The sequence below is a fragment of the Malaya genurostris genome, chromosome 2 (assembly GCF_030247185.1).
Source record: "Malaya genurostris strain Urasoe2022 chromosome 2, Malgen_1.1, whole genome shotgun sequence".
Lineage (NCBI taxonomy): Eukaryota > Metazoa > Arthropoda > Insecta > Diptera > Culicidae > Malaya > Malaya genurostris.
In genome coordinates, this window is record NC_080571.1 from 238,761,073 (window position 1) to 238,777,758 (window position 16,686).

General features: G+C 38.6%; 1 protein-coding gene across 4 annotated transcripts in view; it reads right to left on the bottom strand.

Annotated features, from left to right (window-relative positions):
- Positions 1 to 16,686, bottom strand: part of LOC131428277 (PRL-1 phosphatase) — a 191,922-nt gene that overhangs the window by 72,927 nt on the left and 102,309 nt on the right. The window contains exon 1 of one of the 4 annotated variants that reach the window (XM_058592093.1): positions 5,009 to 6,035. The exons of the other annotated variants lie outside the window; for them this stretch is intronic. The gene's annotated coding sequence lies outside the window, so the exon portion shown is untranslated. Of the gene's footprint in view, positions 1 to 5,008; positions 6,036 to 16,686 lie in introns of those variants that run through there. 4 annotated transcript variants of the gene reach the window in all.

Here is a 16,686-nt window from a genome sequence, read left to right on the forward strand (position 1 = left end):
CGCCAACAAGGGAAAATCCGACAGAGCAGAAAATTTATTATCTTACTCTCCAGCAGACATAAAGCTTCATCTTTTATAACAACAGCTAATTATAATTAACAAGAGCATATTAACGATTTCCTAATGTATTGGAATGCGTGCTATCAAAAGTAACTCTATAGCTAAAGTAGAGCGTGGAAACGAAAATAAAAACGTATTTGAAAAGAAGTTTAGAAATCAATTTTTGCACATCATTGCGAGATAGATGAAAGTGGAACATTTCTCACAACGCATCTCTTGGGCGATCCAGATGAAGTTCTAACAGCAGATTGATTGTGAAGCTTTGTTAAGATTCAATAAAATTTTAAAAGTTGCTTTTTCTTAAGCGAAAAACTATTGTTCGGAAGATCTAGAAAACGCATCGAAGAAGAACTTATCGTCAACTGCATTTAAAGGTATTGGAAACAATTAATGTTAAAACCAAGAGTCTCGCAATGCTATCCCAATAAAAGCACTGTTTGGAGTTTCTGCCTACGTGAAGACTATTGTTATTACCGTGTCAGACGCGAAAACTGAGCCGAACGACCAAAACACGTGTGCGGAAGTCATACAGGAGTACATCCGAGATACATACTGATGAACCATTAAAGGTAGTTAAAGACGGACTTTGAGCAGGATCACGGCTCGATAAAAACATCCCCAACAGATAGAAATTCATTTTCGCTAAAATGTTTACTAGAAAATTTCAGATTTGGTAAGCAATACGCACTTGCGGACAAAACACACTCTTATTTTTTTATTCTTCAGTTTATGAACTTAAAGCTATTTAAACAAGAATGGCTGAGAAAACGTATTCTACCATTAGCCATTGCAGCTGAGCTGAACTAGAATGTCCGTAATTGCAGTTCAAGTCCAATCAAATGAGTGTCTCAAAATTTATCATAATTCAATCAATAACGACGCCGGCCTCAACCGGAGGCTGTGCTACAGAGGGAGGAAAGAAATGTTAGTCCGATATCGGTTGTTTCACGGAAGAGAAATTGTCTTAGCAGGAATAGAAAAAAATCCGGATATTTATTTCCTAAGCAATGTGATCCCAACAGAAAGTACGACGCACGAGACGATTGATTTACAAAATTGATATCATTCCAGACAGCCAGCTGTCGAGAGATTTGCTGCTATATTCATACACAAATTTTTCCACTTTTTTGTAACATTACCTATTATTCAATGAAGTACGCAAAGCCCTTCTGACGTGGTGACCAGACTTGGACTGACCCTTTAGGTTTTCAACTCATCGAAATTCCCTAAGTTTGTCCGTTCGAGAAATTATCAAACGAAAGCTGGAAAAGCCTAGAAAAGTAACTCGGGATGCTCAAAAGATAAAGAACTGAGATGGTGGCAAGAGAAAGGAACTGCTGAAGTTCCATCGATACCAAACGGGAATATAACAGTTAATAGTTTCCATGGAAGTAGAAGGGAAACTTTATTTTGACTATTCAACTGTTTTATTTAATCAGATTATTCCTGAGAAAAAAATGATTTCATAGCTTCAACATGTTGAATGTCAAAATTCGTACAGTTCAAATTCGTCTTCGGCTCATCAGTGCTATACTAGTTTAAATTGTCACCTAGTAGTTCAATTTGAACTGCTAAGCAGACAAAAAGCTTACACTACTTATGTAACACGACGTCTAGGATATTGCACTCGTTTACGTCCAAGCCTCGATTTAAGTTGAACCGCTAGGTAACAATGGCAGTTCATTTTGAACTGCTAGAGCACTGATAAGCCGAAGGCGAAACACGAAGAAAATGAAAAGAAATATACCCCTACATGTTTTTAGTATTGTGATTAGAGAGGTAGGATATAGCATTAAATGAAGTTGTGAATCTAGCAGCGATCTTAAGCTCAGGATGGTTGTGTTTCGATAGAAAACAGTTTGTATGGTAGTGTAGTTGAATTCAACTGCTATACGCTTGAGGAAAAAATGCTATTACGAAACATTTCAACCCGTGGCGTCTCATCCTCATGTGCACCTCGTGCACTGCACAACCGATCGAATTCAAGGAATGAACTGCGTCCCAATCCCATCCAAATCCAACTATTTTTTTGCAATCTTTATTTATTCGAGGTTGGATCGAACCGAAATTGCGTGTATTTACACGGATCTTATATACATCAGCCATAAAATTTCAAGTATCTGTTGTCGCTGTGTTAGTGTCTTTTCCGTGCACATGAGTTACTGCACAGATTCAAGAAGAGAAAGAATTACTCAGCTTAGCTCTGAGATTTGTTTGTTCAATCAAAAATCCCATCCGAAAGTATATCGTTACCTCATTGTATTGAAAACACCAAGCAAATCTCCATTCCTCAATCTTTAGTTTTCACATACAACGGACTGTTACATCTGCTATCATACCACATAAGCAGTGCACAACTAGTCAATTTTGTCACGAGACGCCACTGATTTCAACCAATGCCATTCTAGTCTAGAATCTAATAAAATGAGTAGGCTTCTCAATTTTTTTCATTGGATCTCGCTGTAACACGTTTTCTTAGGGAAGAATTGTTCTCATTACTATTCAGCGTTTGAGAAGCAGATGATCCGCTTGCATCTTCGTTCATCTCGTCATCGTCGTTGTTGTTATTTTTGTTGTAACTGCTGCTATTGCTATTGATTCCCCCTCGACCAGGGCTACCAGGGGGAAAAAACTGCTGCTATTGATATTGATGCATTGCTATTCCGGCTCAGAAGTTGTTGCACGTAATTTCAGTACACGGTTTACTGTAGTGCACAGGATCCTCACACAACGTACATGTAATAGTTGATTCTCGTAGATGGGAGCGGGTCATTTCGCCGAAAGCCATTTCGCCAAAAGTCGTTTCGCCGAATGCCATTTCGCCGAAAGTCGTTTCGCCGAATAGATCATTTCGCCAGATAGGTAATTTCGCCGAAAGGGTCATTTCGCCGAAAGGGTCATGTCTTCTGTATGTTCATAAACGGAAAATACCACATACATTTGCCTGGTAGATACACCTATGCAATTGCTTTGATGCTTAGTAGCTAATAGTCAACAAGTTTTCTTGGGAACTCTGTTCTGAGGTTCATGAATCAATCTTTATTCAAGAGTACAAGAATCAATCTTTGTTCAAGAAGTGCAATTGTAGGTCACCAAAACGGGCGTTAACGCTATTATCTTTCATTTGCCTTTATTTTAAATCAATTCCAATTACGATTTTAAGACGAATTCCGGATTTGGCGAAATGACTCTTTCGGCGAAATTGCTCTCGGCGAAATGACTTTCGACGAAATGGCTTTCGGCGAAATGGCATTCGGCGAAATAGCCCATTCGACGAAATGTTATTCGGCGGAATAACCTTTTCGGCGAAACGGCTTTCGGCGAAATGACCCTAATCCCTCGTATGTAACTAGCGATTTACAAGGATGTTTCCCGGCCTAATAAAAAATCACGTAAGATGGAATTGCCTTATGTAGTCGCATACGTAACACCAGCACGCCATTCCGCATACCGGGAAAAAATTCGCCACACTTCGATTTCGATGGAAAAAAATTTTCCGTTCTGCGATATATATTCCGGAAAGTCATGTCATGGTCAATGACGAGCGGGGAAGGTCCTGTATTAAACATTATCGTACTCAACCCTGTGCATCTCGTTGTTAACCAAAGCTTATATAATTGCATCTCATTTACAACTAAATATGATACACAGATGCATTCCTTATTTAAGTAAGATTTCCATTTCGTTTACTTTGCAGCGCTTGAAATTAAAAAAAAATATCATTGATAACTTTCAGGCTTTTGCAGGTTTTATTTGCTCATATAGAATGCAGTATTGTTCACCACACTGTTTTGTCATAGTTTCTGTCATCTCAGCCGAAAGAGATTTTTGACCGGGTTTGATCAAAGAACTCAAAGATGTTGATATTCTTTCGATTTTCAACTCCTCAAAAAAGATTTAATAGAAATCGAAATGTTGAAACTGGAGAGTTTCTCTTACTAGCGATTTCAAACTGTTATGGTTATTCATTCCACTAAATAGGAATTCTGGAACCTTTTATTAGAATAAAACTCGTAGAGTTTCCCAACAGACAGTTCGCTACGAAAAGTTTTCAACACCTCCGTTACAGAAATTGAAATTTCTCTTCCATATGGACTCCTATGTCTCTACTTTTTCCCTGCGAAAATAATCGAAATCTCGGTTAAGAAATTCCGGTTGATATTTTATAACTTTCTATTGATAGACACAATCTAATTAAATGTCATTTGAAAATCCAAACTATTGTCGAATGTTCCCTGTAAGCTCTGCAACACATGGTTCAGATTCCAACGAACCAAAATAAACTCTCGTTCACAGAACAACACCGGCAGCTTCAAACAGTCCTGTCTCAAGATGTTGTCCACTTTCTGATGAATGTGCTGTAATATTTCTCTTCCGTTTCTTTCATTTTTTTTATTTTTAACGGACCCGCTAATGGACTATTTTCAACAACAGTCGTAATAGTTTACCCTTGTATGTCGACCCCACTCGATTCGTCATTTTGTAAACACAGCATACCTACCAACCATCGATACGACTGACGCCTCTAATCGGCGTCCCGGGCAAAGGTGAATAACAACCCATGAGCAAAATTAGAAACAATATTCATATTCATAACTTGGCTCGATGTTTACGAGTATGTTATGAACATTTCAAAATTGTATTCTAGAAACAGAAAGCATACATTATCAAAAAAACAAACAAAATACATTTTTCTCGTTTTACTTCGTCTTTCAAAATATGCCTATTTTTTATCCTCCTTATGATAGTCGAATGACTGAAAACTGATCAATCCATTTCCATTTACTACTCGCAAACCTAGAGTTTTGTTTTCAAAATTAGGAAATATTCTTTTTTTTTTCGCAGAAACATTATATTAGAAAGAGAATAGATGTAAATATTAACTTTTTTGCTCGGGATGAGACAAAACTGAATTGACTTTAGGAAGCAATTTCAACCAGGTCCCTACCTTTCTCCTCGTCCAACAACAAAATTATTCTCGTTACGCTGACCTCTTTCCGCGGCCCAGTGGACAATTTTGCCACCAATGTTCCCTTCCGCCCACTCGGCTTCTAAAACAACACTATTATTTTACTCTTTTTTTTTTTTTGTTGTTACAAATGGCTTCCGTTCAGACAATCACTTCCAGTAACAGTGCACTTGTTCGTCAAAGTGCATTAAGCACTACTTTTTTTTGCTCGTCATAAAAAAAAAGATGGAAACAGTTTGTCTCCGCTACAGTTTTCACTCGCTCATGTTACACTCTCCTTGAAGAATGCACTCGATTGCAGCCGTTGCTGATGCTGCTGCCGCTGCAGTAGATGCTGCTGGTGGTTGAGTCTGTTCGCGGTTGGAAATTTGACCACGGTTTCGCAAACGACAGCGTTGTAGTTGACTTTGGGGGGACCTTGCCGTCCCGTGCAGTCAGTCATGAAAACCAGAGTGAGTAGTAGTTTGCGAAAATCTGCCGCACACTCGAAAACCAGATGTGAGCTCAGTTTTGCCAGTCGTCCCCACTTCCAAGGGCGACTGTGATCAACTTTCTAGTAGAGCGGCACTAGCCAACCAACTGAAGCGAAGACTATGCTTTATTTCCCAGAAAACCAGCTGTCGGATGGGGGGAAACCGAAACTATATATCCGCCTTCCCACTTGTTAGCCGAGAAACTTTCCTATCGCCTTTTTCTACACCCAACCAGTAGATTTCAGTTTGAACTTAGTTCTCTGATGAAACATATTTTTCGCCAGTGCCTTGACTGGAAATCGAATTCGCACTACGGCAGCCACTGCAAATGTACTCGATCAACAAATTGACTGATGAACTAACACACCCGTAAATTAGCGATAACCTGTTGCACAAGTCGCACAAAACACCAAACTTTTTCTATTAGATTTCCGCAGAAAATTTGCCTTCGGTTACGATTCACACATATGTTAAGGGGCTCTCTCGAAAACTGACACAGGGTACTGCTAGGTTGAAGCAATAATTACGTACTGAACCGCTTGCGAGGATTGCTCTGGTGTTAACTGGTAAACGACACCGACCGCCTACCATTCGTCTCCATACCCGGTTCAAGAAGAGAAACCAGATTCTCTCGCTCTGCGCTCTCCGCTCCATGCTTCTCAGCGTCAATAGCAAGCAAGTCAAGCCATTGCCGCAAATAACCGGATCTCATTTCCTATTTCAATCGGTTTGCCTGAACTAAAACCTAACACTAACACGACATCTGACGTCACCGGCAACGAACAGCAACAGTCGTTTCGATACTGTAAATTGTTGACTGATCGGTTCAAGTATGCTGCTACGATAGTCTGTGAAATCGAACCGGGGTAAAATGCAAAAAGAGCGAAACGGGTTAAACTGATGAAATGACATAGGTTAGGAGTGAGTTGTGCTCTCCCTGCTTTGATTAGGGAGGTTCTCGTTCGATGTTGAGTTCTGTATTACATTGCATTTCTTTTACCTTTACTAAGTTAGTGAAAATCATGTAAAATAAGTGTTCTTTGCAGATTGAAAGTCACGTTTTTCGAATATCAATAAGCGCACGTTGGTTTCCTAAATTCACAGAAACTAGAAGTCAAATACTAGTTTAAAAAAAATAGAACAAAACAAACGAATTTACAATAATAAGTTATAAATATAAATTATAACAAGGAAAAAGCAGTGAGCACGTATCTAATCGGAAAGCAGCCGACAGTCGCTTTCGATCGATTCAACAACAAAAACGAACACAATACAGTTAGTGAACAAAGGGGCGTTATCGAAATGAATAAACAAAAGCCGGACTTTATGTCTTCGCAATCAAATTCAGTCTGCATTGATTTCAATTAGACCAACCGTCAATGAAAATAAAATCTTGATAAAGGAACAAACGGATCTCAACATGATCGATTTATTGGATGCACAATTCAATCAAACTTGTAGCTCAGTGTATATTCAATTTAAACATGAAAAAATATGCTATCATACGCTTCGGTTAGCAATTACGTGTACAGGGTCGAATATGACAACGTTAGATACAATATCCTTTTGTACGTATCAATTTTGCCAGTTAATAATTGAGAATTTTTGGAATGAAAATCCAAGTTAATTGTAAGTAATAGGTTCAAGATAGTTTACAGAAAGTAGTATTGCATTTGACAGCTATGCTTTGTGCCTTTCTCATATAGAAAGGCTATGCAATCACTGTGAAACGATGCTCGGAGGACCGAGTGTCATATACCATTCGACTCAGCTCGCAAAATATATGTGTGTATGTGTATGACCCGGGTTGGCGGTCCAATGTATGTATAGGGCACCGGTCTCACAAACCAGCTGTCGTATGTTCGAGCCCCGACCTAAAAGAAATCGTAGTGTCACTGGGATCGTAGCCTCAGCCATGCAATGGTTCTGTACACTCTGAATCGGCTGCGAAGTCTGTTGAAAGAGTAGGTCAAATTTCACTACAGGAATGTAATACCAAGGCTTGGATGTGTATGCGTATCTATGTGTGTGGGTATGTGTGTGTGCAAAAAACTACGCTATTGATTTTCTCGGAAATGGATGAACCGATTTGCACAAACTTAGATTCATATGAAAGGTCTTATGGTCCCATAGAACGCTATTGACTTTAATCCTGGTCGTACTTCGGGTTCCGAAATTTCAGGGTTATCTGAGCGAAAAATGGCAACAAAATATGCACTTAATTTTCTCAGAGATTGCTGAATATAAAAGGCCATACTTTCCTGTAAAACGCTTTATAATTTTATCCGGATCCGACTTCCGATTCTAGAGTTACAGAGAACTCCATGTTCTTGTAGATGACTGAAATGAAAGGTTTTACATACTCGTAAAAAAATGCTGACATTTATTTGGATACTTCCGGTTCCGAAATTTCGTGGTGATGAGTAAAGAAATATTAATTTCACGAAAGTGGTAAAATCGAGAAAATCCTTCAAACTATCAGGTGTACAACTTTGCTTCCGCCGTTTTTTTTTCCAAAATTAAAAGCTTTATTGCGAAAAAGTGCTTACAGATGTATTATTCAAAGTATTGTCCGTCGCTAGCGACAACTTTCTCCCATCTTTCCGGCAATTTTCGGATCCCGGCTCGAAAAAAGGAGTCCTCTTTTGAAGCTATCCATGAAGCAATCCATTTTTCCAACTCTTAGAAGGATTGAAAATGTTGATCTGTTAGGCCGTGTGCCATCGAACGGAATAGGTGGAAGTCAGAAAGGGGCGACATCTGGGGAATACGTCGGATACGCTGACTTCCCATTTCAGCATTTCCAGGTACTTTTTGACCACTTTTGCGACGTGAGGCCGAGCATTGTCTTGTTGGAGGATGACTTTGTCATGTCGCTCTTGATATTGTGGCCGCTTTTCTTTTAGCGCGCGACTAAGGCACATCAGTTGCGTACGGTAGCGATCTCCTGTGATGGTTTCACCCGGTTTTAAGAGCTCGTAGTAAATCACAACGAGCTGATCCCACCAAATACAAATCATAACCTTGGCACCGTGAATATTCGGTTTTGCCTTCGACGAAGTAGCATACCCGGGCTATCCCATGATTTTCTGCGTTTAGGATTATCGTATCGAACCCACTTTCCTTTCCCGGTTACGATTCGATGTAAAAACCCCTTATGATTTTGTCTTTGAAGCAGTTGCTCACATACAAATAGACGGCGCTCGGTTTCAACTCGTACGGCACCGAGTTTCCTCTTTCTGAATCAAGCCCAGGGCCTTGAGACGTTTTTAAAAGGCTTGCTGACTCACTACCAACGATTCGGCAAGCTCTTCTTGGGTTTGGCACGAATCTTCATCAAGCAATGCTTCCAGTTGTTCATCTTTGAAGGTTTTTTCTCTTCCACCACCATGTAAATCATTATTTTTAAAACGTTGAAACCACTCTGACACGTTCTTTTACTCAGAGCAACATCACCGTAAGTTTCTGAGAGCATTCGATGCGCTTTAGCTGCATTTTTTTTCGAATTGTAACAGAAAAGTAATACTTCCCGCAAATGGCGAGAATCGGGCACATGAACAGACATTTTCGAGCGTGAATAATACGAAAACAAGACCAACTGTCACTGAAACTGCGATGACAATTCGTTAGACACTGTACACACTCACTTTAAAGACATTATCATCTATGTATTTTGACCAGCCTCAGCCGGTACAGCCACCTATCGGAAAGCAAAGTTGTACACCTGATAGCCTTAAAAAACTTATGGCGTTTTTCATTGAGAAACACTGGTGGTGTGGATTGCTCTGGTTTTGCACTTTCGAGCAGAAATGGCAATGAAACACCGTCAAAATATTGCATTTCTGCTCGAAAGTGCAAAATCAGAGCAATCCACGCCACCAGTGTTTTTCAATGAAAAACGGCATAAAATTGTGTACGTCTTGTTTGTCATTGGCCATAAAAATTGAATTGGGATATATCGGTTATTAGTTCCCGGTTCCGGAAATACCGCAAATAGTAGTCAAAAACATCCACCATTCAGCGACGAAGCTAAAAGAAAAGAAATTCTTCTAAATTTGTCTCAAAACTGTTCCTATTTGAAAGATATGTCAGTAGCTGGCTAAACAACTTCAGTTCCCGGTTCCTAGAACTTCAAAACGGAGCTCATTTTTACAGTTATGACCGAATGGAATTTCAAAACTTTGGCTCTATAAACTGCGATTGAATTTCATCAGGATCCTACTTCCGGTTCCGAAGCTGCAGGTCGAAACATATTCAAAATTTCAAGCCATCATTTTGAACGACGATTAAAAAACTGAGAGAAATCCTTCTAAACTTGATTATTCGAAACTGTTTTGTGCCCGAACAAATTCTCTTGTTTTTATTCTATGTTCAACGGAAAGGTTTTCGAAAAAATGCTCCAGTAATAATTATGAGTTTATTTGTTCAACCGATTTGCTTATTTGAATTTGTTTATTTATTTATTTGAAGCAGGGAAAAGCCCACTGGAGCTAAGCATTATCAAATTTTTAACTCTCTCTCTCTCCAGTATTCATAAAACCTCTCATTGTTTGTATTAACAGATTATAATTATCCAAATGATACATTTTCTTAAATTTAATTAGTTACTATTCCAAACAGAATCGTTTCTATCTCTAATACTAATACAAAAACGAATATAACTAAAGCGACAATAATTTTAGAAACAAATTTCATGTGGTTTTATGAGTTAAGTGAAAATCGAATAGCAGCGATTAAATAGTCAGCACATAGAGACGAAAGACTCGTTGTGACCGTAATTGGTTCTAGCGGAAGGAAGACGGAGAAAAGTATGAGTTCGAAGAACACGACGGCGAATATGTCTAGATGTCTAGTGAGCGTAAGAGTTCGGAACAATCGATTCGAGGTTGGAGCAGATCTGCGACGAAGGTAGCCTTAAACACTTCTCTACGAATACACAGTAGATCGAGTCCTATGAGCTTGCAACGATCTGGGTAAATCAGAAGATTTAAAGGATCTCTCCAAGAAAATTTGTGTAGCACGAAACCAATGAATTTATGTTGAATGGCTTCTATACGCTGAATATTATTTTGATAATAAGACCATACAACAGCTGCGAATTCGAATGTAGAACGAACCAGAGCATAATATAGCGCTTTTGGGCAATGTATATTGTCGAAACATCTCGTAGTACGAAAAATAAATCTAAGTTACTTAGAGACTTTGTTGATTGTATAATCCACGTGCTTCGAATGATTTTCGTATCTAGGATAACTCCTAAGTCTTTAACGAACGATTTTCTTTTAAGAACGGTTGGTGAGATAGAGTAGTCGAATTTATCTACTAAGTGTTTTCGTGGTAACGATATAATTGAACATTTCAAAGCGTTTATAGTCATTGTATTTGTTTATAGCGTTTATAGTCAGCAATTTGTAATGACTGCAGAAATATAGCATCATTGGTAGTTTTGATAAGATGGAAGAGTTTGAAATCGTCATCAAAGGATAATTTCCTGCATTTTAGCAAAATATTCAAACCATTTAAGTAGAGCAAAAATATGGATGGTCCTAGATTACTACCCTGTGGAACTCCGGAACTGACAGCAAATGGTCACCGTCACAGTCACCACATCAGTCACCGATTTTCACTGACATTTTGCGGTCTGTTAGGTACGAGCTAAGCTAGCTCAGTAGAGAGCCATTGAAACCGAGAAGTATAAGTAACATGAGAAAGACACCATCACATCACTAGGTGGATTGAAACAGGTTTTTTACATCTTTCCACCAACTCACGAATACCACATGAATAGTTCTTTCATTTTTTAAAGCGATCCAATCGTGAAGTAATTTTTCCACATCTTCATGACTAATGATGTGCAGCACAGCAAGTGCGTGAGTCATCGATGCAAATAATAATCAGAAAGGGGTCAAGTCTAGGGAGTGTGACGAGTGGGACAAAAGTTCCCATCTGGGTTCAAAAACGATGTTTTGACCACTTTTGCTATATACGCGGGGACAGTAGTCGTGTTGCAAATTTACTTTCTCATGTGTTGTGGACCATTCTGGTTTTTACTTTAGCAATGGTTAATTCAATTTCATCATTTGCTGTCGATAGTGTTAACAGTTTTCCCTGGGTTAAGAAGCTCATAGTACAAGACACTTGTTTAGTCTCACCTACTGCACTACATTGTTTTCTATTGGAAGCGATTCGGTTTTGCAGTTGATGTCGATGATTGATCAGAGTCAACCCATAATTTTTAGCAGCAGTTCATTATAGTTTGAGTGTAATCGTCACATTATCTCCAAACTATTATTTTCTTTTCACAGATAGTCTGAGTGCAATTGAAGCCATTCGCTCAAACGCTGCTGGCAAAAACGAACCTTTTTTCTTGGGCAAAATAAAACAGTGCCTGAACGTCATATTGAATAATAATTATCAAATCACAATAGTTTGGATACCGGCTCATTGCTCCATTCCAGGCAATAAAAGAGCCGATATTTTAGCCAAATGTGGTGCTATTGAGGGTGAAATTTATGAGAGACCAATTGCTTTCAACGAATTCTATAGCGCGTCTCGCTAAAGAACACTTGCCAGCTGGCAAGCTTCTTGGGATAGAGATGATCTGGGTAGATGGATGCACTCAATTATTCCGAAAATATCGACAAAGGCATGGTTCAGGGGACTGGATGTGAGTAGAGATTTCTTTCGTGTGATGTCCAGACTCATGTCCAATCACTACACGTTAGATGCACATCTCCTTCGAATTGGACTTTCCGAGACTAATCATTGTGCTTGTGGCGAAGGTTACCGCGATATTGACCATGTTGTTTGGACATGCGTGCAGTATCGTGATGTGAGATCTCAACTAATAAATTCCTTGCGTACCCAAGGTAGACTATCCAATGTCCCAGTTCACGACATTCTTGCTTGTCGTGACGTTCCTTACATGAAACTTCTTTATTATTTCATTAAGTCCATTGGAGTTCCAATTTAAATTTCATTTTATGTTAGACTGTTTTCTCTTCCATGAGTTCAACCAATAGCCAGCCATCTTATATTAAATAAAAGTGATGAACTGATACAAACAAACCTGAAATAATTATAAGATCACGTACAAAATTTAATGTAATTTATAATAGCAACTCGCTGGATAAAAACAGTGTTTAGATTAACTAATGAATACCAATATATTAATATGATATTCGAAATGTATTAGGTTTTAAGTACTATGTATTGTGGATGCCACGGCGAAGAAAAACTTATGTATATTGTCTATGAAATAAACGTATTTATGAAAAAAAAAAAACCAGAATTTTCTGCACTTGGGATTCTCAAAATAAATCCAGTATTCTGGTCCCGTCATAGACCGTTTCAGAAAACTCTTTGTTTCATCGATTTTTCCAGGTTTCGCCTTCGGCTCATCAGGTCTTAAATTAGTTCAAATTAACGATGAACTTTTCCACCATTTGTGTTTGAGTTTGGGTGTTGTATTCATTGAGAAATCCTTGAAATTTGGAATTTTCAATTTTTTGGATCGATTTGGATTGATCGTTCTATATCAGTCACACTAAAATCCCAACGTTCAAAATGATTAAACCAACGTTCACAAATCGCAACCGATAGAGTAAGTTCCCCGTGAGCTTCAACGAGAATTCGATGGCAGTTAGCACAACTTGTTTTTCAAAACAAAGTATTGAATCAACACTTTTAGCAAATGCACTTTACTTGGCAAATATTTCGACATGGTAACTTGGCTAAATGTACTTGCAACTGACCAAACAGCAATGGTTGTTTGGAAAGTTATGTTACAGCGAAAAAAAACGTGGCGCAATAGTTTCGACGGTTAACTAATCCCTGTTTGCAAAGACATCTCTTGAAAAAATCCCGCATTATTATCTGGCACACCTGGTAGAAGACGGTACACGATTTTTCCCTACAACGACAACTAACTTACCTGCATTGCTTTCGAAAAGACACGTTGCAGTACCAGGAGATTATTTCCATTGAAAGGTAAATATTGTTGAATCTCTTTCTTGGTATCCGGAATCGCATGCATGCACAAGATTGCGTAAGACTATTCCATTCTACGTGATCTTTGGTCAAGGAACAATGTTTCCTTGCAAATTTCAGGTAACCTACGAGAATCAGTGGATCAGATATTCAAACTTCGAAGAATACATCTTCAACCAAAAACAAGGGAAAATGTTATGTACCGACTTCTTGCGAATCCAGTACTTCTATTCCAACAAAAAAAATGCAATCACCGAACAATTGTCATCTACTGAAGTATCAAGAGCGTGCAGAGTAATGTACACATTCAGACTTTGCACGGCTCATGCGTAATTCAATTTTCAGTCTCGTCACTGTGTCGTCATTCCTCAAGAGTACACTGCACACTCAGCTACGAATCTATTTTATCTTCTGCCCCAGCTGGATACTGATATCTGAAATGTTTATTGAGTTCTTTTGTCACTAAAATTCACAGTCGAAATGTTTAATTGGCATTGACGATTGTTATTTATGTTTTTCAGAGGAATTTGTCGTGAGCGAATTGTACCAATGGTCGAGTTATCATATTGCGTTGCTTATTACTCGACCTACAATCAACGGATTGCGTTATATTATGTCGATGTATATTGTAACTTCTAACCTCAACCTTACTATCATTATGAACAACATATTTCAATATAAAAGTACAGATAAGCCAACGACAGTCGTCAAGTTCATTGAAATTTATCATAAACTTCGTATTTTATGATTGGTAATTCCGTTTGATGAACACCTCGACACGCTGAGATATATCAATATATCAAAGGATATCTTCAAATAAAGAACAACCAATCACCTGTGAAAATTTTGTTTTCGTATTTTTTTACAAATTCAACGATGTAATGATTTTCCACACTCGTCAATACACATCTTTCACATATCAAACCTGATACCAACGCTGTATACAAGGTAATCATCATCCCTATCTACCGAAAGTCACGTGGCCTTGGAATACGTCGACAGCTGAATAACATATCGCGGTTTACTACGTCGCTGCCTGCTTCGATAGCACACGGAATGTGTGATCACGAACGAAGCACGTCTAATTAGCCATCTCTCGAATGCAAATAAGCACCATCCGTAGATATAGACTTATTGACAGGGTGCGAATGAAGCGCGTTCAACTACAGCACAGCTGCTACTTTAAAAAAACTGGCAACCAGAGTATATTTGCTCACGGGCTGCTAATAAAACAGTCACCCGCATTGTCATGTGACAAATCATTCGAATACACCCTACAAATGTGACCCAGTGGAAGGTGAACTGAAAATTTCCAACCCATCTCTAAGTCATTGGCGGAAAACAGCTGGTAGGGTTGAAATTTATGCCAGCTACTATTTTGCGTCGGTCGTAACTCGTCTCGCTGGTGTAGGTTTCTCTAGAGCAAAACGAGATTTAGAGTGCAAATTTTTTTAACATTTTTAGAACTGAACTGGACGACTAAATAAACTTCGTTGAAACATGGAAGCATATAGAATTGCTTAACGAGAGATAATTTACTAAATTGGTGCTAAATGCATAATTCGAAATCTCGTTTCGTAAACATTGTTTCGACAGGTTAGTTTCAAGGTTTGGCGTGAAATTCCAAAAACAAATTAGTTTAATTAGGCATTTATCAAAGATTTAAGAAAACCTTCTGCACATATCTTGGCTTACAATCACTGAATTACGAGGGGAATGGAGCCAATGTCTTTGAGACGGCTCCGATTCTCACCAGAGCACATTAAAAATGGGTGTGAAAAACGGCCAATGGGATGGTAATCTACGATTAGGTATACAATAACGCTAATTCAATAAAAGAAATTTCGATATCTATTAATATTACTTAGGAGTTCTTCAAAAAACTTTTCTTCGAATATTGAATAAGAACAAGAAAATTTTCTTGGGCACACACTAGCCCAAGTTAATAAGAATTCTTCGTTTTTTTCATTTTCGCTCTAAATTACGGTTTAAAATTTTAAACATATATCGCCCTGTTGTTCAGGAACCGGAAGCCGGATCCGAATAAAAGTCAAAAGCAATCTATTTTTACAGACGTCTAAAGGTCGTTTGCCTCTCCGGGCCAGAATAACTTTTTTTCTCTGTGCGAGATTGGGAATCGAACCCAGGTGGGCTGCGTGAAAGGCATCGACTATCCCATCATGCTATACCCCTCCACACTTAGACCCTTTTATTTAAGTCTAAGTTTGTGAAAGTCGACTCAGCTGTCTCTGAGAAATTGAAGAGAGCTCCGTTTTTGTCCGCATGAAGAAGTCAAATATGATTACTGCGTTGAAAAAAATAATACGACAACATTATTCGAACACGCTTCATCGAAGACGCTGACGGCCGCAATTGTACGCTCAGCTAAGCAGAGCAGTCAATGGAGGTTCGACGAAGAAACACATTTTCAGCCTAAAAAAGAAAATAAATATTCTACGCGTTTCGCCATCGACTTATCAAAAGTTAAAGTAGTTCAAATTCAACTACGCCTAGCAGTTCAAAACAACCTGCTAAGCAGACGCAAAGTTTACACTACTTATGTAACACTTCGGATATTGCACCGAGGTGCAATATCCTCTCTGATGGCTTGAACGAAAATACATGATGGTGCCACATGACACACTGCACGCGATACCATGCAAGGATGGATTTTATCGTATCAAAACACGCTCTCTAACATATGGATCAATAAGTCCCGAGACTAACAATGGAAACAACATTTTTTTTGCAAAATTTTTTTTTATTAATCAACATAATCACCTTTTAGGGTGATACAATGGTTCCAACGTTTTTCCAATTTTTCAATACCATATTTATAAAAAAATTTATCTTTCGCTTCAAAATAAGCTTCAGTTTCAGCGATGACCTCCTCATTTGAGCCAAATCTTTTTCCCTGGAGCATTTTCTTAAGATCAGCAAAGAGCTAGTAGTCTCTCAGGGCTAAATCTGGCGAGTATGGGGGTGTGGGGAAGCAGATCAAAGCCCAATTCGTTCAATTTCGCCATTGTTTTCATCGACTTGTGGCAGGGTGTTTTTGTTCCATCGAAAGCAATCGCGGCACCCACTTGAAAAAAATCGTTTTTCATGCTGAATTTTTCATGAAGGATAGTAAATACACTTCCATATGATATCTGTGTCATCTCAGCAATCTCACGGAGCTTCACTTTACGATCT